Raw genomic sequence first — 25,658 nt, forward strand, 5'->3', positions numbered from 1 at the left:
TCATTGTAAAATGAAGAATTTTTTAAAAATTCATTATGCAGTCAATTATGGGCATCTTAATACTATTGCTGATGTGCTCATTTGATCCTGGGGCGTATACGCCCCACGCGGCCTGAACGGAAAGTCTTCAAAAAACGGTCTGGCAGGGAACGTGTTAATAAAAAACTAGGGTTAGCGCACCTCGTGTCTTGGGTTAGAAATCTTTCGTCGGAACTCGACATCGGCAGCCTATATTCGAAGCACCGCGACTTTGTCTCTCGAACTCGCGTATTTCTGTAGAAGTCGAATCATCCACAATAGACTATTTTATTGTATTCGGACTCGACCAAGTCTTTGGTTGGTTTCATCCATTTGGAGGCTAATCCCTTTCAACGTCCCACGTAACTCGGTCCAGCCAACGATCTCGGCGAGCATCGCCCGATCCTCCTGAGCCAAAGCCCCTACGACCTAACACGCCCTCCGCCACCCTACCGCATGGGGCATTCCGCAGACTGCAGACCTGCATACTGCATGCGCCGCGTCGGGGCGTTCCTTTTTCCACGCGAGACCGAGGCGTGCGTGGCCTGGCGGTTTGCAACGTGGTCGGTTCTCCAGGGTTGTTTTTCCTCCCGCTCCTCAGTCGTCCCGGTCGCGGGGCGGTTTTCCCGCGAGTCGGGCGGTTCACCCTCGCGGGGGTTTCCGTGCGAGTTAGCAGTCGCGCCTTTCACGGGGTCGGCGCCCGCGCCGAGGGGGCGCTGGCTTCTCTTTTCATTTAACCGTGCACGCCGCGAGCATTACCTCCGTTGCGTATGTTACGCGCCGGACGCCCCCGCTCAAATCTCTCCAGCTGCGTTTTTCTTCGGCCTTTCTTTCTTTTTCTCTCTGCGCCCCGTCGCCCGCTCGACCCTGTAATTCACCTGCTTCGTTGCAGGGCTCTCCGGATGCCCGTGGCTTCGGCAACCGGAATACTGCCGTTTCACGGATCTGGTAAACGAGACCGAAAGAGAGACCCGGAGACGAAGTACGTCCTCACGCAGAAGTAGTCCGGGACGTCGAAGAGCTTGCCCTTAAATTTCAAAATGTCGACCTCCATTGGGAACTACTTCTTCAAATCGGATTTCCGCTGTTATTCTTGTTGAAGCACAACTTCTTATGCGGCGCCCGAGCCTCGATCAATAGTGGAGTAAAATGCTGGAAATGATTAGATGTAACGAAAAAGCGTTACGCATCGGAATGCATCCCCCTCTCTCTTTCCCACATCCCATGTCTGTGACGTCATGTATTCCGTGCGTGTGTATGTATAGGGCATGGCGGGTCGATGTGCGTCGTCATACCCACGTGGCGACCTAACGCTATCCATCCTAACTCGAACGAACCTGTGTTAGTATTCTTCTCTAGCTGGGCTAATGTGTACATTAGTAAATACTGAGAAGTATTTTATGTCGACTTTTTTATGTATACGTATGCAATGGAAAATAATATAAGTGATAGTGAAAAAGAAATAGACCCGATAAGTTGCGAAGCTGGACTTTTCAGTTTTGGATTAGAAAGTCCGTCTTTGCGTAATGCAAATGAATTGCTGAAGTATTACTTTTTTTTGTTAGTTATTTGAAAAAATGTCTAAGCGTCATGGCGGATGTTGACGGTGCAACTGTACTAGAGGCGGACCCATGGTAGAGGGGCAATCTGTTACTAATTTTCCCATTTAATTCAGTATTTAACAGGGGATCGAGATAATATTATGGCAATGATTGAATTTCCAATGAAATCTGCGCAACCTCTGCGATGTTGATGAAAATTAACCGTGGACATTCAATTTCTGCCCAAAATTGTGCAAATAATTCAATCATTTACGTATCCGTTATTTATTGGGAAAATCAAGCCAGACGTGGATTAATCCATATTCACGATGACATTGTGTTCGAATCGTACGTGACGTACCTCCGTCTTTTTCTCCATATGACTTCCGGTTGATTGGAATTGAGACGAACCCCTCGAAATTCAAATTTGTCTCTATCCTCTTCGGAAAACCCTACCCCCTTTTCTATCGTTCTTTCATTTCTGTTTCATTTTTCGCCCCATCGTTCGCGAGGGCGCCCCATCGATGCGTTTTCCCTTCTCGAGGAGGACACTTCTCCCCCAAAATATCGATAGCCACTTCGAGGATCTTCTATCAAGGGCCATTCCCGGGAAATTACGACCTCCCTGATATTCAGCATCCCAAAGAGATACGATATAACTGACTATTTCTCTGCCTAATTTTCTGACTAAAATCGAGGAGTATAATAATAGATCGTTTTTTGATTCTTTATTATTTGGGGACCCTCGATATGAGCGTAAAACGATTCCAATGTATGATAATTTTATGCAGGACAGGGCACTTAATTTAGGAAACTCGAGCATCTCCTTCGTCCGTGGAGATATGAAACGATGCTTTTTTCTTTTCTTTTTCTTCTAATAAGACGTGCTGAAAAAGTGCAAACAAAGTCAACGGCAAAAATCAAACGATTTACGACGGCTTCAGCATATGCGAAATAAGTCTGCGTTAAATGCAACTATTTTTTCATTACTTCAAATGCGTAACTGAAATTTGTGCGCTGCAAATTGATACATTCGCTGCCATTCCTATGCTTTTCAAAAACCGCATGACGAAGCCACCTTCATTGATTTCTCTCTTTTTAAGCTGTCACGCATGTGTTACCGCGGTTTGTCACGAAAATCGTTGTGTCACGCATTTGTGACATATAGCCGAGAACGTTTTAAATGGCTCGCTCCCTCAAATTGTTTTATCGCCCCTCGTGTAACGTTCAATGTTTCAGTAGCTTTTTCGAACCTTCTGATTTGATTTAAAAGAGGTCCCAAAGCGAGTAACTTCTAGCGCAGACTTTGCAAACGAATATATTTCACCTGTGAATTCCTACCTTTATTGCAGGTTGAAGTGATCCCTAGGGCGACGGCATTGTCCCTCGTATTAGATATGAATTTAAAATCATGTATGTGCTTTTACAAAAGTCCATTCTGGCATCTGCCCATTTTTACCCTTTTCTGACCAGCCTATCCATTTGCTTTTAAAATTTCCCCAGAAACTCGGTAATTGCATCTGAATTTCTTACGAACTAATGACGCTGTTACAAGAATATTACATTCTTATTGAATTGCTAATATTTACGCGCACATATTGTACAACCTGAATTGTATGAAATTTCTTAAAATAATAAGAAGGCGGAAACTATCGAAAACGTTATTAAATTCATTTGCAATGTATAAAGTAAATCTTATGAAAGGTCCACAATAAGTGGGACTTAATTACTGCGAAGGCACGCACACTGTTCGATGAGCTACAAATCACGGTCAATAGTAATCCGTAACTGAAGATGTGTCATGATGAAAAGTCGAATTTGTCTTTGAGCATTACTTCCCCATTTCCACTCGTGTGATTGTTTTCATAATTGATCAAAAGAATATACGTTCGCATCAAGTAACTCTATTAACTGTTCTATCGCAGCTATTCGCATCAACTAAGTCAACTAACCTATTTTGCACCTACCGTAACTTTCATCTTGTTCATTATAAATGAATATAACGTATTATAGTATATTTTTATAGTTTCCACTTTCTCATCGTCCTAAAAGTTAACATTTCTCGTATTTCTTCCCCTCGCAAGAAAAGAAAATATCGGCGAAAATATAAAAATCGCGAAATCTCAAATTTAGTTTGAACGCTGCAACCAAATTTGATAGAACTCCCTCGGTAATATTTGTTATCAATCTCAGTTTACCATGAACCCGTTCACAGCCCCGATAATACCCCCAATGGACTCTTCTTTGTCCTAGTAATTGCCAGAGAGAGCTACAAACATTGCACTTTTACTATATGGTGAAATATAAGCACGGGCCTTGCTCCCCACGTGGGCCTTATTACCCAAAGTTACCTTATGCAATTTTTCCTACCCCAATTTCAATGACTCGAATTCATACGGATGACTCCCCTTTCACGATGCCAACGTATTGCGAGGGTAAAAAGTAGAGATTCGATGCTGCCCTAACGTAAGTTTGTTCTTTTTCTTTGTCAAATACACGCCCTGTTAGCGTCTCCCCGACATCGCGGCTTTTTCGCCGGTCGGATAATCTCCGGCGGGCTATGGATCTCAAAGTGCGGACCATCGATCATCTTTAAAGATACATCATCTCCCTCCCCGACGCTTGTTATGTCACTCCTTCAAGGGGAATACATTTTGTCGGCAATCAAATATTTATAGTCGTCGGCGGCCGCGTTCTATTCCCATTGAATCTCTTTTTAATCAGTCGATCGCGTTTGTGTGCCCGGTAAAAAAAGGATAAAATACGGACTATCGGAACAGAACTCGGTCTGACTCCCGCGGAGGTACCTATCTGGAAAACCAATCTGATCTGGAAATTCGCGTCGAGGGCTCACGAGATTGCTCGATTACGTGCGAATCGAGGGCTTACGATGGTCGTTACCTAGTCAGATCAGTTAACCCGGACATCAAGCTTCGATGAATTTTTTTACTTTACTTTTTATTATTTCGGCTCTGAAAAGTGATGGCTAGTTGTCTTTGCATATAAAGTCGTGTAGTTGGGATATCAGTTCGTGATGTATTCCATATTGCACCTTCCGCGCGAAAGCGAACTCCAGCGAGAGAAAACTGAAGGGAGAAAAATTCCCTCGAAAAATTAAAGTCGGCAGTCCAAATCGGATTTCTCGTGATGTAAATCAGAATTACGAATTTTCGGCTTATATCGCATCAAGACAGTCGTGCGTCCCGCGTCGTTAGCAATAACGAACAAAGTCGAAAAATTGCGAACAAAAAGTGTAACTTATTGTTAGGGAACGTATGAATAGCTGGCTGTCTAGGATTAATGAGATAATTTCAAGGAAATCTATTGCCCTTCTTGACTGAATTAATACCTGGACGAATCAATATTTAACGAAAACAATAAAGATATTTTTAATAACGGTATACGCACAGAAAATGGATATTCATATATATGAGACATAGTCCTCATATATACGAATACGCAATTATGATACATAACAAATAAAGAATTTTACGTATGCCTGCCTTAATTATTTTGTTCCCTTTATAACGTTAAACAATAAATCTATTACCGCTGTTTCTAAGGTCACACACCATGTTTTTTAACCTGATGTAAACGCCTTCGTATTTGCAGTAATAACAATAATAATGATGATAATAATGTACCTTTATCTTGATTCATTGCTCCGGGCGTGTAGTAATTGTAATTATTTTACTGTAATTCGATGTAATTGAGTTACATACATTTTTATTATCTAATATGTCATAAACCATGTAAAAAGTTATAGAAACCGTATCTAATTTATCGGGTACGTCATTTATTAAATTCCAAAAAGCAACTTCCAGTTTATTCGGCATGATAAGTCTTCAAAGTTATTATATAGAAACAACTATGACCTGGACGTGTTTCAGTCGTGTATGGCTAATTATTATGAATAGAATAGGAAAGATAATATTTTAACTTATTTTCTCGGACGTCTTTTTCGAGGAATATTATTTGGTACTGTCGGTAGTATCAATAACTGGGTGGTGTACTCCAAAGATCGATCGCATGACGTGCAACTAATGGCGTTGAACCTAATTTCATGGATATTCTCGCCATTTCGAGGAGCCTTAATTCCCACGGGGCGATTACCCTCGGGTCGACGAGATCGATACCAAACAGGCGAGTTTCCTTCGTGCACCACCGAAGTCGACGTTATACGAACGACATAATTCCTGGCATAAATCCTGGACAGGGTCTCCGGTCTAATCCCTTATCACCATCGACATTACTCTGAATCCTCTTACAAAAAGTGGACAGTTTATCCTTCCAGGATCCCCCTTCCGGGACTAACGCTTTTCCGGGACAAAGAGAAAAATCATTATCCCGGTACAGTTCGTAATAAAAACTCGAAAGAAGAGAATTGTTATAATAACTGCTTATTAACGTGGACAAGAAATACCGACGTTGGCGTTATGGCGATGCGAAAGAGGCGTCGAAGAGGCCGCGTTTATGAAACTTTTCTCCAACTGAGTATACTAAATCGTTTCAAACTTTACAATATAAATGCGGAGGGTATAAGAAAGGACCTGAACTTTAAATATCCCAGTTTTATCCCTGTCAATATTAACAGCCATTTTCAGCTGCATTTACAGATGAATCTTACAGAAATGTTTCTGTTACTTGTACATGTGAGAAAGTAAAGTTAGCTGAATTAATTGTTTAACGGGACAGCTTTTAACTGTATCGGGAACACAAGTTTCCAACAGATAGGCATATGTAACTTTTAAGCTCTTAGTTTTCTCCGTGTACCCTAATCAACTGAAAAAAAAAAAAAAAAGAAAAAAGTGAAGACGATGATACGATATCCAGCCCAAAAGTTAATGATAAAATATGCGAAGCTACATGTTTGTAAGGGGACTTTTCGGAACTGCTCCGAGCGCAGCTGCGGAAAGTCGTTGGAGGAAAAGGGAAAGTATCGAGGAGCCCTTGGAGCTGTCGGGTAGTGAATGGCGAGAGATCGGGTCTCTGCAAGGTTGTCCCCGGCGCATGCGTAGCACGGAAGAAACGACCATCGGAGGAGAACTCCGGAAGCCTCGGAGAAAAGTCGGAACCCTGTGGACAACGCAGCTCGTCGGCGGAGCCGAGGGGCGCCAGAGGGTAGCTCGGGGCAGAGGGCGAAGGAGGTCGTGCGCGAAGTCGCCATAGTGACGCCCCAGAATCTAGATTCCCCTAGGGCGCCCTGTGGGCTCTGCTTCGCAGGCGGCGATAACATTTAGACGGGGCGATCACCCTGGGTGTTTACGGGATCGAGTGCCTCCCCCTTGAGCCTCTCTCGAGCAAGATAAACCACACGCGAACTTCGGCCTCAGCTTTCGGTCACTTTACGTCCTCCGACGAGGAGCGCAGGTGCACCTGCAGTGCCTCTGGGAGTGGCTCTCGAGGGTCCCTCGGGGGCTTCCTTGGGGACCTTATTTCGTTTTTGGCCTCCGGGACGACGAGTCGCCTCGAACTCCGAATCATAGGATTCCGATCTGATACACCGGGAATGCGCGGTGTCTTTCGGAGTTCTCCCCATGCACGACGGGCCCTCCATAAAGGGTGATTCCGGTGGAGGTGATCAAAGTAATTCGTTTGATATCCCGTCTCTGGAGACCTAGTCGTTCCGAGGATTTTGGATTCCGTTGGCAGAGGGCTTGTTTAATAGTTCAGAAACAAATACATGCTTCCGTAAATGTCCTTGGACCATTCAGTGTTTCGAAATGTGTAACTTGGGAGTTTCATCACGTTAAAGAAAACACGGGTCGAGATGGAAAATTGTACACTTGACAATAATAATACTTTATAAATAATACTTTTGATTAATCCTGCAACACAAATTTAGAGGACATATTTGCTGCAGAGATAGCGATGGATGCATCGCTAGCTCTGTTCTCTTTCGTTAAGTTCGATAAAAAACGGAATACTACTAAGAAAGAAAAATATGATACCATTATGCTCGGTTTCTTGAAAAGGCCTTCACCGCTGCTTTTCTACATTGGCAGACTTGCCGACTGATTAAGCGCCACCACTAAACATAGTGAAAAGAAACGGTTACTAAGCCTTCGGAAACAGTTCTCTACCCGATGACTGTTCAAGGACTCCGTCGCGAGATTACGGAATCAAGGGGCATTTTCCATTCTCAAAGTAAAGTCGCAGGGGACTTGACGACGTTGGAACTTCTAACCTTCGCTCGTCCTGGAGTTCCGAATCGCCCCAGGTATTCCAGGTTACCTCGTCGTAACTTCGACGAGCTAACAACGTTACAGTTCTGTAACGAAGTTAATACGGGTCGACGCGAGTTAGTTCGTTGATAAGTGGTGCGATACAGCCTTGACCCCTGCGGTAGGTTCCCGGTAATGATTCTCGGTCGAATCACCGGATTACCGGATTACGGGGCCGTCGGCGTGACCCACGTGCTCGCGGTTCGATTCTCCGCGTCGAGTAATCTTTTTCAACGATTATCCGCGTGGTTATGCAGGGAGGAAATTGGTGGACGGATAGGGGATGTATACCAGGGTGGGTCGCAACGGGAAAGGCAGCGGAGTCGCAAAACGCCAGTCAAATTTGACGAGGTCCCCCACCCGGTCCGATGCCAGAACCCGATTTCTTCTTTATGGAACACGAAGATCGATGCAGGGAACTCGGACACGTGTCCAGAAATTCGTTTCGCCGGGAGAACAACGCGTAGTGAGAGAAAAAAATTTATTCGGGTCGGGATTCCGCCCTCGTAGCCTCAAAAAGGGGTTAACGTCGGCCGGGCTGCAACCGTGTCCAAAAGTGGGCAACCGCCACCCCGGGGAGCGTAAAAAATCCGATATCTCGCTGACGCGCGTTCCGGAGACCCCTTTTCACCCCCGATACGCATTTTTCCTCCCATGAAGCTCTAAGCCTAGCAGCCCCCGCACAATAACGCCGGCCGTTGACGATTTCGGTCCAGGGTCCAGACTCCGGGGGAAATTTCACATTTTCACCCCCGGCCGACGACGCGGCGTTTCTTTTGCCGCCTCCCTTCGACGCACTCCGAGGTAGTTAATCTTGTAGGGCCTGCTACTTGCGCCCCTTGTCCTCTCGACGTTCAGCCAACCATCCAGGCTGCTGAATGCCGCTGAACGGCACCCGAGGGACGTGCATATAAAACTAGGACCGAACGAGCAAGCGACGAGTCGGAACCGTTTCTCTCCCCTTTTCCCTTTCTTTCCCCATTGTCTTGGGCCGTCCCGTCCTCGAGCAACCGACACGGCGGCTTAATGCATCGGATATCGCGCCAACGCGGGACGAACGGGACGTTATTTTCATCCTCCGCGTCTGGAAACTGGGAATATTTTCGCAACACTCCCCGACGTAATTATCGGTTGAAGTGTAAGCATCTCCCTGCGTTTAGGAAAGCGTGGATATTGCGGCTCTACGAGGAAATATTAAAAATACGTCATCCTTCGATGTCGATCGCTTCCTCCCTGGGTCCTTACAAATTATGAAAGCAAGAAAGTAATTTTTTAACATCACTGTTTATCATTTTTTTTTTCTCACAATTTTACCCGCCACATGTTCAATTAAGATTCAAAACGACTTCTTAACCCTTTCGCGACTAGCGCCGGTTACATCCGACATCCATTAAATCCAAAAACGCGAGACACTAATGTGTACGGTGTTCACTAATGACCACGCCGTTCGTTATATATAATATGTATAATGTATATATTTAATAACGACCCGTTCGTTAGTGGCGTACCGATGGCTGGTTACGTCGTCGCGAAAGGGTTAAAGCTAGATTTCTTCTTTCTTGTTTTACGTGCAAGGTTAAAATTTGTCTCAACTTGTATCCGTGTAATAAGGCAGATTTTCCACCGTCGAGGCGGAGGAGATTTAATTACATGAGGTAACCTCCTACGAATGAACTCGGCTTATCAAGAAAATTCCCCAAGATTTTCTCATGCTAATGTCGGTGAATCGGTGCTTGAAACCACCTCGTTCTTCCGGGATGTGCTTTGCGATCTCGCAACTGTAACGAAGAAATCCCTCTCATTATCCTCGTTAATGCAGTAATAATACACCAGGGGTTTAATAGCGTTACGTGCGTTGCATCGCAACGGACCTTCCCGACTAATAATTGCAGCGGCAACAGTCACCTCGGTGTTATCGGCTTCTTGAATCGCGTCACGTAATGTGGGTGCGTTGTTTCCTATTCGACGTGCACCGACCCGAGGAGATAGACGCGAGTGGCCTGCCAATGTCACATGGCCAAAGTCTTGCCAACCTTTCTCTTCTGCAAGCGTGTAGCGTATTAGTCGCGGATTACCAGTTAAGGGGACGTGAAAGTGGCATCCGAAAGCTCAATCGTTCATAAAACTTTTCTACGAGCTGGGTGTCTCAAATCGTTTCATACTATAAACGTGAATATGGAGACCCTAAGGTAGGTCCTGAAACTCGCGAAATTTCATTTTTTATAAATTATTTTTACAATACCTATAAACAAATTCGAAAAGAATTGAAATTTCATGAGTCTCAGGACCTCCCTTATAGTCTCCCTATTCACGTTGTAACGTTTCAAACTATTCGATAAACCGAGTTGGGAGAAAAGTTTTATTAACAAAATCCCTTCGACGCCACTCTCACATCACCTTAAGGCATGCAAGAATTAGATAACGCGCACTTAAAGCTGGCGACGTTAATTTACCCGATACCACCGGAATCTCTTTAACAGTCGTGAGAGTGCAAACCACGCCCGCACTTGATAAGGTTGATAATGTGAGCTACACGGATATTGCTAGAAAGTGCGTTTCCAAATTACATTCGGAGAGCATATTCGATGAAAATTGTTAGTTTTGGAATTGAACTTAACTCTTTCTTTCCCCTCTTTCATACGTTTTGTTTACGTTTGGCCTGATTGACATACCACGTCTCTCACACGTTTTGTTCACGTTTGGCCCGATTGATATACCACATCTCTCACGCGATATTGTAGGTGAAGAGGTTAACAATGGGTATGTTGGATATTCCTGGCTTCGATAAGCAAGATACCCCCTGAATGGAAACGCGTGCAGGAGCAAATCGTGTTGACAGAGTTTCAAATAAGTTTGACGGCCGTTTGAGGTGAAAGTGTTGACTTAATATAAATTTAAATTTCGGTCACTTATATTCCATCAAGTAGGAGAGGGGCTTGAGTTATCACAGAACGGCTTCCAAGGGAAGGACCGTAATAAGTAGGTATGGAATCGTTGGAACTTTGAAAGTTCTTGTTGGAGCGTGGCATCTCCTTCCGCAAATACTTCCTCATCCACAAAAGAAGCATATCAATTTCCTTTTATCCCATCACCGATACTCTCAGCGAAGTCTAAGTAGCTTAGGACGTCGACTGGCGTTGAAGGCTCAGGTCGGAAATCAATCCGGAGTTTTGTCGCCTCGCTGGGTCTATTTATGGAGCGGAGGTAACCCCAAGGAGGAAAGCCGTAATCGATAACGCGGGTTACACCGAAGTGTCCGGGATTTCGGTCGAAATTTAGCGACGCCCTTGACGCTTTCCTTTCCCCTCACCTCGGCGAAGCCGGCGACGATGATCGAGATAAATTCCCGGGGAACTGCGTCAACCCCGGACGCACTCCCGGCAGCGGCGTTTCTTTCTCCGCCGGTTTTCCATTTGGCAATTTCCCCTGTTTCTGGCAACCCGTGGCTCGGCGACGCCATGGCGTCCCCGCTCGCAATTGAATCAAGGAGTTGCCGGCTGTAATTTACGATATTGCGGGCCAGCTCCCTCTCCTCCCCGGATTCCCGTCATCCCCTTCTGTCCCGGACACCCAATCCGGGGCCAATCCCTTTCGGTTTCCGCACCATCGAATTCGACGAGGAGTCCATCGGGTAATTCTAATGGCGAGGAGCATCTGCTTACCGACGTCCCCGTCCGCGAGATCGGTCCCGATATAAATCGACAACTTATTAACGACTATTTCCATTCGTCAAGATGGCACCCCTCCCCGGGGTGCAGGTCGTAATTGACGGGCGGACAAACTTCGCGAATACTTTTGCCCTCCTCTTATGTAATCCCAAGTCACACAATGACTCCCTATCGCGCGACCCCTTATTCTCGCTTACAAATTATTGCATTTTATTCCGTTAGCTTACCCGGCTTTCCCCTCCTGCCTAATTATTGTTGTAATGTTAAATATGCATTTCGTAGACATGTCGCCGTGGGATCTAACGACGACCGTAACCATGCCAGAGATTCTCGTATTAACGCGTTCATATATTATTTATGTGTTTAAAGTGAAACTTCTTTTCGCGGGAGGGTTAGCCGCGATCGCGACACGAAAAAGCGTCACGATGAAGAATACGGCAGGAGGGGAAGTACAAAATGTGATGGTGTTCGGAACTAAGTCTTGTTTCTCTTCTGCGCCTCGTCTCTCCACCCCTTATCTGTTTATCTGTCTCTGTTTCTGTATTTGTTTACAGAGCGCTAAGCTGTCCCTCGTTGTTCGGGTTCTTCCCGACCGAAAACGAGGCACGGCGAGGGTCCTTTCTTAATTCGTCCCGTGTTTTCAGTCTTCCGTGGGACGTCCTCGGACGCGCTTCGGTTTTGGCGGGTTCATAGAGAATCCACTTTTCGAGAGTAGTCGTGTTTTTTGTGCGTTCGAGCGAAAAGCTGCGATCGAAGCGGGCAAGCTGAACCGACATCAACGTCCAGCAGGCAGCTGCGGGGATTTCAGCTGTGATTCGTCGAAAAGGTTTGAGTGATTCAAGTGATTTTCTTTTCCCGCCCAAGGCCGAGATTGCTTTCATCTTGCAAGCATCCTTGACTTTGTTTTCACTTGCGAGACACCTCCTCGGGCGTCAAGAATTCCCTCGTTCTTCTCCTAATCTACGTAACGATTTGCAAATGATTTTCGCCCACCTGAGGACTAGTTTTATTTCGTCTTGAAAGCATCCTTAAGAACGTTTCGCTTTCAAGAGACTCTTTCTTCCTCGGGAGGATAACAGTTTGGTTTCTCTCGATAAAGATTGATTTCTAAGTGGCGGCCGCTGCTACGAGAAACGCATTCACGCCTGAGATTAAGGGGATGTGAAAGTGTTATCCGAAAGCTCAATCGTTCATCAAACTTTTCTACGAACTGAGTGTCTCAAATCATTTTATACTTTAAAACGTAAATATAGAGACTCTAAGGTGGGTCCTGAAACTCGCGAAATTTCATTTTTTATAAACCATTTTTAAAATACGTATAGAGAAATTTGAATAGAATTGAAATTTCATGAGTTTCGGGACCTTCCTTATAGTCTCCCTATTCACGTTGTAAGGTTTCAAAGTATTCGGTAAACCGAGTTGGGAGAAAAGTTTTATAAACAAAACCTCTTCGACGCCACTTTCACATCACCTTAAGGCTATTCTCAACCTGAAATCCCTAGTGGATTCTCTCTCGAATGTTACCTTCTCTCAACCTTCCCTTTATTCAAGGAAGTTTCCCTTCTATTGTGTAACGTTCCTCGGAACGTGAAATGACCCCCGGCTCTCTTGTTTTATGTTTAATAACTGCAAGAGTGAGTTGGAAAAATTCACCATAAGTTTTTTTTAAAAATCATTCCGTGCTCCTAAGGACGTTCTCCCTTGTCCCAGATAATTTATCTAAGAGGATTCTCGGCACTCTTCCGGGAGTCAAATTCGACCCTTCGACGTATCCATCAACCCCCTTGAGGCTTGACCGATTCGATCGTATTTCCATTTTCGTCAAATCCATCGAACCGAGAAAATTCATCCCCCTCGAGAAGACGTTCCTTTCCGGCCGCCTATATACCATCAGACCGAAGTCGAAGGGAAAAAGGAAGAGCCGTCATAAGTTATGATAGAACCGGGGAAAGAATGCCCTGCCATCTTTGCGGGGCCTGGATGAGCGGCGGTGCATGCACCTAGAGGTGCATTACTGGTTTTCACTTACCACTTGTTAGTACTTCTAGAGCGATCCATCAAGCTTGGTTCGCGCCGGTTGCATCTGTCAGATCCGCCGGGGCAATTTACCTTCAACTACCTTAACAGCAGGTAAAAGGTATTCTCGGTGTTAGGTTCAGCCTTGATAATTCGAGGTTTCCATTCGACGGGGTCTCTGCGCTCGCGCGCGGTGCAGCTTCGTTAATTAACCGTGCCTAATGTATAATTATAATCCGTGCTCCGTAATATCTATCTACCTGTATGGTTCTTCCATCGCTTCCGTAAATTCTTAAAAGATAAAAGATGCACATATGCGTTTTCAATGATGGTGAGGCTGTTCACTAGACTGACGAATTTTTGTGCGTTAAGAGGATATGAAAGAGTCAGTAAATCTGAGAAGTCAAATCGTTAGTGCAAGTATTCTCCGAGTTGGGTGTGCCGATTCGTTTCAAATTTTACCACGTGAATACGGAGGCCCTAAAGTAGGTCCTGAAACTCACGAGATTTCATTTTTCATAACTACTTCACAACTACCATACAGCCGATTTTTAACTGGAACGATCAAATCGCCCGAATTTACTTCTCTACTATCTATAATTAAATAGTCCGAACAAAACAAAAATTGGTATTCAAATAATTATTGTTGTTAAATTGGAGAGCGAAGTTTGCACTTTAATATGATACATGACATGGACATAAAGAATAACCAGCCATATTTGAAAACGGATCATCAAATCTTAAACAATAAGAACTTTATGGACAATCCAATAATACGTTGCGTGGGCCACTCAGTGTCGGTCACCTAATCATTTTCAAAAATTTTCTTGCTCGATTTGATTTCTATGTTACCTGAAGTAAATTGACATTAATGCCATAGATAAAAATACCGTCGGCTGACGTTGATGATAACTCTATCCATTCTACGTATTTAGTACGTGCTCGAAGTAGTATGTATGATAGGTTGGGTAATAATATGCTGCCACGGTAGGAGATAGTACCCACAACTTCCGCGTAGGCTGGTGGGCAGAAGGTTGTCGAATCTTATCGGTTTAATGAAGCATTTTTATGACTGCCGTATCCTTGAATTTTGACGACGGTTGTTCCGGAAGCATGCGTGACTTACATAATTGCAAGCAATTCTTACGTGATTTCTGATGGGCGTGGAAGAATCATTATCACATTTATCGAAGCATGTAGATAATCGATGGTGCATCCGTACTGTCTCTTTAGGAGTCTCCTGCGATTCTAAAGACCCTCCCTATTACATCTTCCAATTTTTGTAAGTGGAATTTTTTCTGGCACAACAATACGTATAAGATCGCATATTATAAAGGGAGCTCTTATCAAAGGGTGAAACGCTCTTTTTTTTACAGTTAATAATCATCTTTGTCAGGATTATGGCAGTATTCGTGTATCCAAGACAATTAATACCGCACGCGTAAGGGCATTTCGTAATAGAAGAATTAATAATTAATAATAATAATATTAATCGTTAACATAGAAATTCCACTTCCACCTCGAGCGTCAAAAGGATGAATTCTCGAATTTCTTATTAATTCTATTAGATCTCGCGTGAACCCAACACATGTCAAAGCGAGGGTGCGAATGCGTTTTCTTTCGGCGTGCGGCCGCAGAAGCGTGCAAATCGTGGTAATCGCAGATCATCGAGCGGTAGGGTGGGTGACACAAGATTAATCAATCGCGCATCGTACGAGGTGCTAGATAGCCATGTACCGGATGCGGCCATTCCGGGTGTCGCGAGCATTATTAACGCGTGCACGCGCCGCAACCGCAGCCCTGTCTACATACCAGGTAACGTTCGCGTGACCTCTCTGATAGTTTCACTCGAATGTGTTTAATGGATTCTATTTAAATCTTATTACCTGGTGCGGATACGACACTTGCTTTAGGTACTCGAGTTACCCTTACTATGTTCTTTTCACTATGTTACGCTGGTTAATATAAACTCCCCCCAAGGTTGTCCCGTATGTTGCCTTGCAATAGGATTACGATTCCTTTTCTTTTTTTTCCGTGTACTTATGTGTGGATTTCTTCGTTTTGTTTTTTTTTTTTTTTTAACTGAATGGGTTAAATTTGGTTGGGCACAACCATAACCACCCCGTGTATCTTAAGCCCATGGAAAATCGCAGAATTTCGCGCATTTTCGCGCTCTCCCATTGGATTTCGTGCACTCGCGAGCAAACTGCCGACACGAGACACACACGCGGATTAGTGAAGAGTCCAGCACGCGTGCGCGTGCGTGATATACCTGGACCGACGACCTACGCTCGTTTGCACTCCTCCGCTCATTACTCTCACGGGAGATGAAGCACTCCGTTAATTTCATGCCGGAAACGTCCCCGCCCCGCCACCACCTCCGCATCCGTCCTTCCCTTCCCCGGGTTTTTATCCACCGTCGAAGTTGGGCATTGCCCTTACGGCCCGTTAAGCGGATCGTGCAAATAAATGCGCGAATTTGGTTAGTCGGAAATTGCGAGGGCGCCCTGAGGGGGAGGAAAGGCTCGGCGAAAGAGACGGAGCTACCGACACGGAGGCTGGAGCGACGGAGACGGGAGCGGAGTTCCTCGGGGAAAAGTTGGACGCGCGTCGGTCACGTCGGCCCGCGGACCTTTTAATCAAATATAAAACGGCCTGCCCTTCAGCCTCCTAATGAACGATTTATTCTTCTCTTAATTGAATATTATATTTATCACCCTGCTGTTAATTAAGCGAATCGGCTCTGTACAGTTGCCTAGTGAAGGTATGCACGGTTACCTATTGGGATTTTATTTTGTCAGGAACGTAGATCGAACAATATACAATTATATGAAATACGTTACCTGATGGATTTATGCCATTAAAGAAATCGGTGCGCGGCTGACAAACGCGGTAGATATAAAACTTCTAAGTTGAACAGAGGTAATAAATATTATTAATTATTTTTCATTATTCTTTCACGAAATGTCCCCACGCATTTAGTACTGGTTATCTCGGGCATAAGTAGTTTAGTTTTGAAGTTGCGTTACTTCCATTTTAATTTGAATGTCAATAATTAATTGAAGGAGTAACGCCCTGATAGTAATATAAACGTTTGCGAAAATTATTTCAATACTTACATTGGATTATAAATGTAAATAACATTTTATTGGAAAAAAAAAAAGAAACAATTGAGATGAGATACTAATAATACTGAGCGACGTTTTTAATGACAACTTTGCTAAGCCAGAAGCGCAGCCGCTGATTGTCTATTTAGGCAACGGATTTAAGTTAAATAACTCTAACGAAAGCGTTTACGCAAATTCCGTTAATTCTAAGACGCAAAGAAGAACGTACGTAATAATTCAATGTGATTAAAAAAGCGTTTCACTTTCCAAGCCGGGTCCCTTACATAACATGCGAACATACACGTCCTATTCTGCCGTAAGAAGTTTCACTTCAAAAACGCACTTTAGAATAAAACGAAATTGATAAATATTAGAACATTTACGAGGACCTGCAAACGAGACGCATCAGGCTTCTGCCAAAGATAATTATACCTGTCGGCAACGTAATTTAACATTATCTAGCAAATCTTCTTTTCGTCAGTTCCGAGTACGTACTCGTTACCAAAATTCCTTTCACGGGAAAAAAAAATCCGCCTTATCAGACTTCTTTAAAGCTCGAGATTTTACGGATACTAGACGGAAGCACGCGGTCTCGCACCGCGACGGGAAAATCCCGGCAGCTCCTGCGGCTTCCTAGGGAAATTTTCAAGGAATATTACAGGCGACAGTTTCACCTCTCCTAAAAGCAGGAAATGAGATTTGGCCTCGTGCTCTCCTTAGTCACGACACGGGTGAGATACGCGCGACTATGTACGGGAGAAAAGAGACTCGGAACTCCGAAATGAACTCGAGAAGCCCTCTCGCGACTTATTAAACCTCGGATTAAAATGCCGGTATGCATAAGTTTTCCCATTTCCCAGAAACAATTCCGAGTTCCCACGGTGATTAATTCGCGTTTTTATTTTAGTTGTTTTTCCTTTTTACCCGAGAAAATTTCCGTTTGTTTTCCAAATAAAGGCCATGTTACCGAGCATGAGTAAAACATCGAAAACGTGCCTGAACCGCGCCATGCTGGTTCTAGTCCATGATAAATAAGTAAATTTTTGATGAAAAATGAAATTTCATGAGTTTCAGGGTCTACTTTAGGGCCTCCATGTTCACGTGGTAAAATTTGAAACGCATCGGTACACCCAATTCGGAGAATACTTTCCCCAACGATTTTACTTCTCAGATATATATAGGCTGATTCTTACATATCGCCTTAATATGTCCTGTTTAATACGTATGCATCTTTGAATATCATGTAGGTATCAATTTTGCCAATGAATCACAGGTGAAAATAAAATCCGTGAAGGCATCCCTGAATTTTCTGTGAAAACACGTCGTCGACGCTTTCCTTTTTCCCTATTCCCGTCACGAGCGACACTTCCCGGACTCGTAAAACTCCCATAAGAGCCGCCTTTTTCGAAACTATATCCTCGTTTATCTTTCACAAAATAAATTCATGATCGTATAGAGTGGCGGAGGTAATATATCGACAGGACGTCCGGCGCGAAAGGGCGGGAGACTGAATATGGTCCTTAAAATAAAAAACTCCCCAGAGGACTTTAGGGGTTTACTGCAGGTTGAAGAAAAAGTTCTATCCCAAGGCAAACTAGCGAGGATGTCAGGATCCCCCGAGGATATGACGAAGAACGAAATGAGGGATCCTTGGAATCGCTTTCCTCGCCTCGAAGCACGCCTCGCTTCCGGAGTGTCTTCACCGGAAGCTGGAATTCGGTCACTTTGGCCGTTCCACCAAGTATAAACCGGAGCAATGGTCGCGGTGAATGAGGAAAAAGGGAAAAGGTGCCAAAGGGCATTCGTAAGAACGTCCCCAAAAAAGCAAGGTTAACGCGATTGGGGAAAGAGAACCAGGAAGGGTGGATGAATGACCCGGTTGGTCGGCCAGCCTCATAAAGCATACAGACCGCAATCACGTCTCGTGAATGACAAGAATCGTGAACAAGATAAATACACGCGGAGGTAGAAAGACCGTCGAGGACAAAAAGCTCATTGAGTCGTTTATTTTATTTCCGGAGGGGACCAGCTTTTGGCTGTACCATAAGTGCTTAACTCATTACACGAATTTTTGTCGAAATCTAAATTACGTTAATTCAGAGCTTGTTCCCTGGTGTTTATAGAAAATGAGTTCGTGTTTATGATGTTAAAATACATTTTCACGTAATCATTTTCAAAACGCAGATCACTAACGCAAAGTCACACTTAACAAAAACATCACTAACAAAGTGATACTTTTCTAAGTGTGATGTATGAAAGTTTAGGTATTACCTTACACGATGGACTAATTCCTAAAACGTAAAATCACTGTACAACACCCTAGCACAGAATTCATAGAAACTGTAATAAGAATTCGTAGAGATCTTCATGTAGATATGAAATAATGATTATGAAACAATTGATTGTATACCGCCAGCTTGATAACGTGTACATTTCCATTTCCGACAATTATGCCGACAGTTGTTACCTTCCTTTTAATATTGACATATATTGTTTCATGTTGAAATTTTTCTCCAAACTGGATGCATCGAATTGTCTGAAACTTTAATACGTGACTATCCGGGGGCCCTAAGGAAGAACGCAGTGCTCGTGACGCATGCGCGTGAAATTTAATTTTTCGAGAAAAATATGTCGTTTTTTTGGTTCGTGCCCGAGATAAGTAGAAAATTTTTTTTTTTTTAAATGAAATTTCACGACCATTGCGTTCTCCCTTAGGGCTTTCATAATCACGTGCTGAAGTTTCAAATGATACGATGCACCCAATTTGGAGAAAAGTTTTATAAATATTTTAATTTTTTGGTTTGGATATATAACACTTTCATATCAACCTTAACCTCGCCAACGGTGGCTGACCGGTACAAACGGGAATGTGCGCCAAATATCAGGAAGAGATTTGACCGAAGGACAAGGTTAGCGCGAAGGAGAGGAAAAAGCAGACGGATGAACGAGTAAACGGATGGATGAACGGATGGTCTGGGTAGGCTCATAAAATATGCAGACTGCAATCACGTCTCGTGAATGGAAAGCGAAGTGGAAAAGTGGGAGCACGGATAGGCGTGGAGGGAGAAGAAGAGACCGAGCAGGAAGGGAGAAAGCGAAGGGAAGAAGAGAAAAAGAGAAAGCCCGGTTGCCCCCACGCGGCGTCCAGGTGGAGGGTAAGTCCGGGCGCGTAATACTGCTGAAATCGCGGCTCCTCTTGTGGCCCGCCGACGCATTCGTCGGGCTGCGTTCGCAAAAAAAATTTCATAACTAGCGAATCCCCTCCGTCGCGTTATTCGCCTGTTTCGTATACTCTAGGCGGAAATCTGTCCTCGTCGGGGCGTGTTGCAGTTGTATGTGGGTTAGCTGCGCCGTGACATTCTAGACGTCCACCCGTGTGGCGATACACGTACGCGATGACACATGCTCCCACGTGGTGATGCACCTATACGATGACACGTGCACACGCGTGGCGATACACGTACGCGATGACACGTGCACCCGCGTAGCGATGCACGTACACGATACACGTGCGCACACGTGACGATGCATGTACACGATGACACGTGAAACGCGTGCACAGTTTCTTGGTGCGCGTAACGTTTTTCACTATGGTGAGATTGTTTTAGTCGAAAGGAAAGAGATTATTCAAAGCCCTCCGAAACGCTTTCTCGGTACAGCGATTTTGCTAAAGCGCGATTCAGAACTACTTTTTTAAACCCTTAACTTTATATTTTTTACGATGGATGTACGTAATTTACATGTCACTGGGCTGTTCACGTATACGATAAAAAGTTAACTTCAAAAACTACGTCTAACTTGAGTGAATTTGCTTAAAATTTGCAAAAAATTTGAATAATATTAAAGAATGTTATATGGACAGTGAAGGCAACCGCATCGGATATATAGGATAAATCTAAAGTCTCTCTCTATTTAATTTCTTTTAACATGCTAAAAGGATGTTCACAGTCGATCGTGTATTGCGTGGCGATAAACAATTTTATTTGCTCCATTCCTTTCTAGCTGGCGATTGAAACCAGTTCGGCATTTTAAAATTATTAATCATTATCATCTGTTATTGGAAACCTAAGAATGTTGCACCGACATTCATTTGTGAGAAAATTAATTTAATCTCACAAATTATTTTTACATAATATTGGTATATTGAAGCCATCGTACCGATTACTGCCGTTTTTGCGTCGTTAGTCGAACGCAAAAGTCATTCTATGACCGTTTTATCTATTTTTAAGTGATTACAAATTTATATAAAATTAGTCATTTCAATAGACGAGCGTCTATAGAAAATGTACCAAACCCCAAAGGAGTTGGAGATGGACGTCATTACCATTCTAAGACTGTATCAACGCGAACCAATAGCCACAAAGAGCCTACCTACGTAAGTCGGCGCTTCGATACAAAAAGCGTTCCTTTGAACGGCGTTGAATCTCCGGAAGAGTCGCGCTGTTTAGCCCCGCAGCCATTGAATCCTCGGCGTATTTTGTTACTCGCCAGACGATCCGTCAATACGACCGCGCGGCGAGGATGACGGGGAAAAAGAGGAACATTGCAAAGAAAATTCTACTTGTTTCACGAAGGTTCCATTGTTATCGTTCATCAGCAGTCGAACGAGTCGTTGAAATGGCTCGCCTCATTCAGGTGTTCTTTTAACCACTCTTCGACAAAAGACATGTCCCGATAATTGGGTCGTCACGTGGACCACCCTGGTCAATAAAAATTCACTCCTCTCGGCTAAAGGGTCGTTGAACCTCGCTCGTCGAGGACGGCGCGCGTCACCGATGTGACATCATCACCCACCGCCCACCACCCACCACCCACCACCCACCGGTGGGTGGCGCGCGCCGATGAGGGGCGACCCGGCTGCTGGATCGTAGATGTACGCGACCTGTTCTGGTCACCGAGTGCACTCCTTTCTGACCAAACGATTTCACGTCCTAATTTCCGCGCATCCGAGACGACGCTTCCTAACGAGCCCAGAAGAAGCGGGCCGGGGGATCATCTCGACAGGGCGATTCACGGTTAAGCTGGTGCGAATGCGAATTGGGTTAGCGAGGAGCAACTGAGCAACTGGGCGACAAAGCGGCCTCTAAGTCGCCGTTGTATCTTGGCTCGAACGGAAACCGGGTTCGCATTCGAGAGCACTCGCTATGTCGGTTTTAATGACGAGGAGTTTCTTCGGGGGAAAGTCGTTACATCGTTTCCCTAGGCCGGCCCTTCGTTTATCCTCTGCCACTTGCTCGTTACGATCCGCGTCCACTTTGTTTCCTCCTTGGCCCGGCGTAGCTTTTGCATTTTTAATGCCGTCGTCGAGGATACTTCTCCGGATTTGGCGGAACTCTTAGATCGGATGTCGGGGATGACGGGGAGGGGGTTGCTTGAAATTCTATCCGCTGTAGTCCGGGTTGGTGTTCCTTAATTTTCCCAGGTTTCCTGCCAAACTAACGGCCGCTTAGGAGATAATTGTTGGAACACATTCGCCGTTTACTCGACGAATTACATTATATCCTGTAGCCGACATGACCAGCTGGCGAAAAGCCAACTTCTGATTGTTCCACAGTTTCTCGAGCGCTGAGTCCGCGTTCGTGTCTCTGGAAAGTGCAGAAACGGACCAACCTAAAAATGTACTTGACATGTTTATTTTTCTCCAATTTTTAGTCGGGACCGCCTGAGAGGAAACCGTGTTCTTTTAAGTTTCGCGTTTTCGAAAATACACGCGAAATGCAATCTAGGACTTTAACTAAATTTATTTGATACGTCATCTAACGGAGCATGTGCAACGGTACGCGTCGCAATCGATCGGCCATTTATTTGATTGCCTACGTGGATAACCAACCGTATGTATAACTGCATGCACCATCGCACTCGGTTTGGAATTTTGTGCATGATTACGTATAGGTATCATTGAATTGCGAGCCGCCGGCGTCCTTGCATAACCTAGTTCCTGGTCGAAATCGATTATCGCTGCCTCTAGCGGGGACAACGAATCAGCAAAGCAAGACAGTAAGAGAGACCTAGATTTTATTTAACAGAGATAGAAAGAAACTTGAGATTAAAAGGGAAACAGTAAGGATGGCAGCACGACTAAGCCACTCTTTCATAATTACTGTACGTCATAAGATTTACTGCGATACGTGATATAGCTCCAGTCGTCTCGAGGGACAATGCGTAATTTTTTCCAAATAACACGGAGTTCACTTAGTACTTTTAATTTACAGATTGAGTCTGTAATTAGACTTCAACCTTAGCGTACGTGTAATCATGCCCTCGAACTCTATTATAGTACCATTGCGCTACAGCTGTATTCGAAGTTGACATCTTCAAAAGCTCGGTTTTTACAATATTTAAAAAATTATTTCTTGTTCCGTCCCCGTAGCTCTAATGCTCACGGCGACATCACAGATTTAACATGACAGCAAGAGCTCCTGTTAATTTCTGTTAGCAACGCGATCTAGGTACTGGGTTACGAATTATCACGCTATCCGAAATTAAGGCACCATCGGAAATATGGAAACTTTCCTCTCCAAGTCGTTACCTAACGATGTTCTGATTAATTCATTTCTCTCGGGAACTTTCATTAATTCTTGAAGGGAGGACATTGTCGATGAGTTCTTTCTTTTGGAGCCGGGTCCATTGCGGAATCCACGTTTCCAGTGGCTCACGCGATGGCGGGCTCGTGTGCTCGTTGGCCCAGCGGGTCGATGGCGACCAAAGGAAAAGAGGCACTCATCTCGTCGAGGAGGATCCTCGTACCTACACTCGCGCCACACTTATCACACGCCGACACCCTGGGATCCTGCCGAGAGCCGACACAAAAGAAGTCCAACCGAGCCTCGTCGCGACGTCCACGAGTGCGCGGTCTTTAACTACTCGTTTTAACCGCGCCAGGGCGAGGAAGTCGTCGGAGAGCGAGATTAGAGAAATTATAAAGGCGATTGCAGGGCTCCATGAGGGTAATAAAGGCGGAGGTCGACCGAGAGGACTTAGGAACTGCGGTTACGGCCGCTACTTCGGCTCGGCTTGACTCCTACGGTTGCGACGTCGCGAAAGGTCGTTTAAAAAAGTAACCACATGATCGTAGATCGAAATTGAGCATCCTGGAGCGGTTATGATCACTACTTGACTTCGTTCCTGCAACTGCATATATTAGCGCGACGTTCCGCTGCTGAAACTTTCCTGAAAAGGTTCACCATGGAGAACTATAAAAAAAATGGAACTTGCTGGTGATGTTTAAAAGCGTTGATTAATTCGATTTAAGCCAAATTTAGGTGGAATTAACCTTTCGCGGTCAACATTGAACGTGACGCGACTTTGCGTTTCAAGTCTTTCTATCGACATTGTTCCAAGTCTAGCGTTCAGGACAGGACGACATTGTTCTTATCTTTAAGTGCTTTATATTTCATGTTTACAATTGAAGGATACTAAAGAGGTACACGTCGAGAATTAATAGAATATGAATTAACGGCGATGAATGATCTTTCGTTAGTTTCTACTCGCATTCGAATCAAAAGGCGTGTAGTAATAAGAAACGGTGGTTTCGTAGATTTTGAACCAAAAATGTCGAGAGATTGATGAAAAACGAGTGAAAGTTGCTCATATTCCGTTGAAAGCCACGTCGAGTTGCATAAATGGCAAATCCTGGCTAGTTCGAGCGGAAATTCAGTCAGCAAAAATGTTTTTGTCTACACGGCACACAGAAGAACGATCCGGATTACTTCCGGGTGAAGTTCAGCCAACAACAGTGAGCGGTTTTAACCGTCGAAGGACTCTACGAGAAGAGCTTGCTCGAAATCGTGTCACGACTCTTCACAATATCCGAGAGCATACGTGATGCGGTATTGCGGATCTGGAGAGTAACTGACACAGTAGCTCTTACGTGGCAAATAATCACGAGCACAAATAATACGAATGCTCTGGGGGAACGGACATTTGGATAGGTCAATTTGTCCATCAAACATGTTCCGTGCACTACTCTCTACAGTGAGTTTGATCTCGCGCTAACTTTAACAAAAACTCACGCGAGTATATTCGTGTAATTATGTATGTTTATTTGTATACGGAACAGTGAACTGTGCTACACTTTTGTATGTTACGACTCGAGCGAAAAAGTTCGTGTTGGAAGTTATGGCCGTTTGCGTCGGTGCCGGATAAAGTTCCTTTTTTTCTAGGATGAACAAATTCTACCTTGGTGATGGAAATCTTAGCATAAGGAGACCTCCGAGATAATTTTGCAAGGGCAGAGTTTTGGAGGGATCTCCGAGGATAGGTTGAGAGCAAACGGGATGCGTTTTGCAATACAGCCGATTGGTCGAAGAGGAAGAGGTTACGACGGCGCGAAGGGTTGCGCGGTTCGAACGCAAGTATGCTCGAACCGGTAGCATACAGTCGAATCGATTTATTGATCAGCAAAATGTAACTCTAAATCAACGCTACTGTATTGGATCAGTCGAGGACGATCCAAAACATCTGCGAAGACAAGCAGTGCTTAATCGGGGCTTAATCTAGTTCGAAGAGACGCTCGCTGCCATGTAAACACGTTCATTTTAACATTTGTCCCAACAAGGGTAATAATAAATAAGTTAACTCGGTTCATCTCCTAATTATCCAAAATATGAAATGACAAGAGGCAGGACGCGAATATGAGAATATAAAAGCCCGGCTAGGCACAAACGCTACAATGAGAAGAGTCTTCCGACGCAGAAATTGCTCGGTCTTTAACCATTCAACCTAGCCGCGAAATTGCGAAGGAAGTCTCGCGATCATTGTCGAGGAGCTACGGAAAGTGTAATTAGAGAAACTCCAGGGACGACCGTAAAGGCGTAAGTATGGCCGAGGTCTACGTGGGAGGAGCAAAAGTGCAGCTGCAGCTGCTGCTACTTCACCACGGTGGAGTTCCGTGCGTTCTAAAGGCTGCAGAAACATGGCGCGCCGCGACAGCGGCGGTGCCGTTACCTGGAGAATTCTGCTCCGGAGAACCGGGCAACTCCTTGCCGAGGTTCGCGAAACAGGGAGCCGGGAACAGGGAACATCGTGTTCCGAGAGGAAAAGGGATTCTCGAGGGGGGCCTGCCCCGGGAAGTGCAGTCGGAGA

General features: G+C 44.6%; 1 protein-coding gene across 1 annotated transcript in view; it reads left to right on the top strand.

Moving 5' to 3' along the window:
• Positions 1 to 25,658, top strand: part of LOC105699912 — a gene marked incomplete at its 3' end in the record, with an annotated part of 145,509 nt that overhangs the window by 29,336 nt on the left and 90,515 nt on the right.

The sequence above is a fragment of the Orussus abietinus genome, unplaced genomic scaffold (assembly GCF_000612105.2).
Source record: "Orussus abietinus isolate OABI.00-Male unplaced genomic scaffold, Oabi_2.0 scaffold71, whole genome shotgun sequence".
Taxonomy (NCBI): domain Eukaryota; kingdom Metazoa; phylum Arthropoda; class Insecta; order Hymenoptera; family Orussidae; genus Orussus; species Orussus abietinus.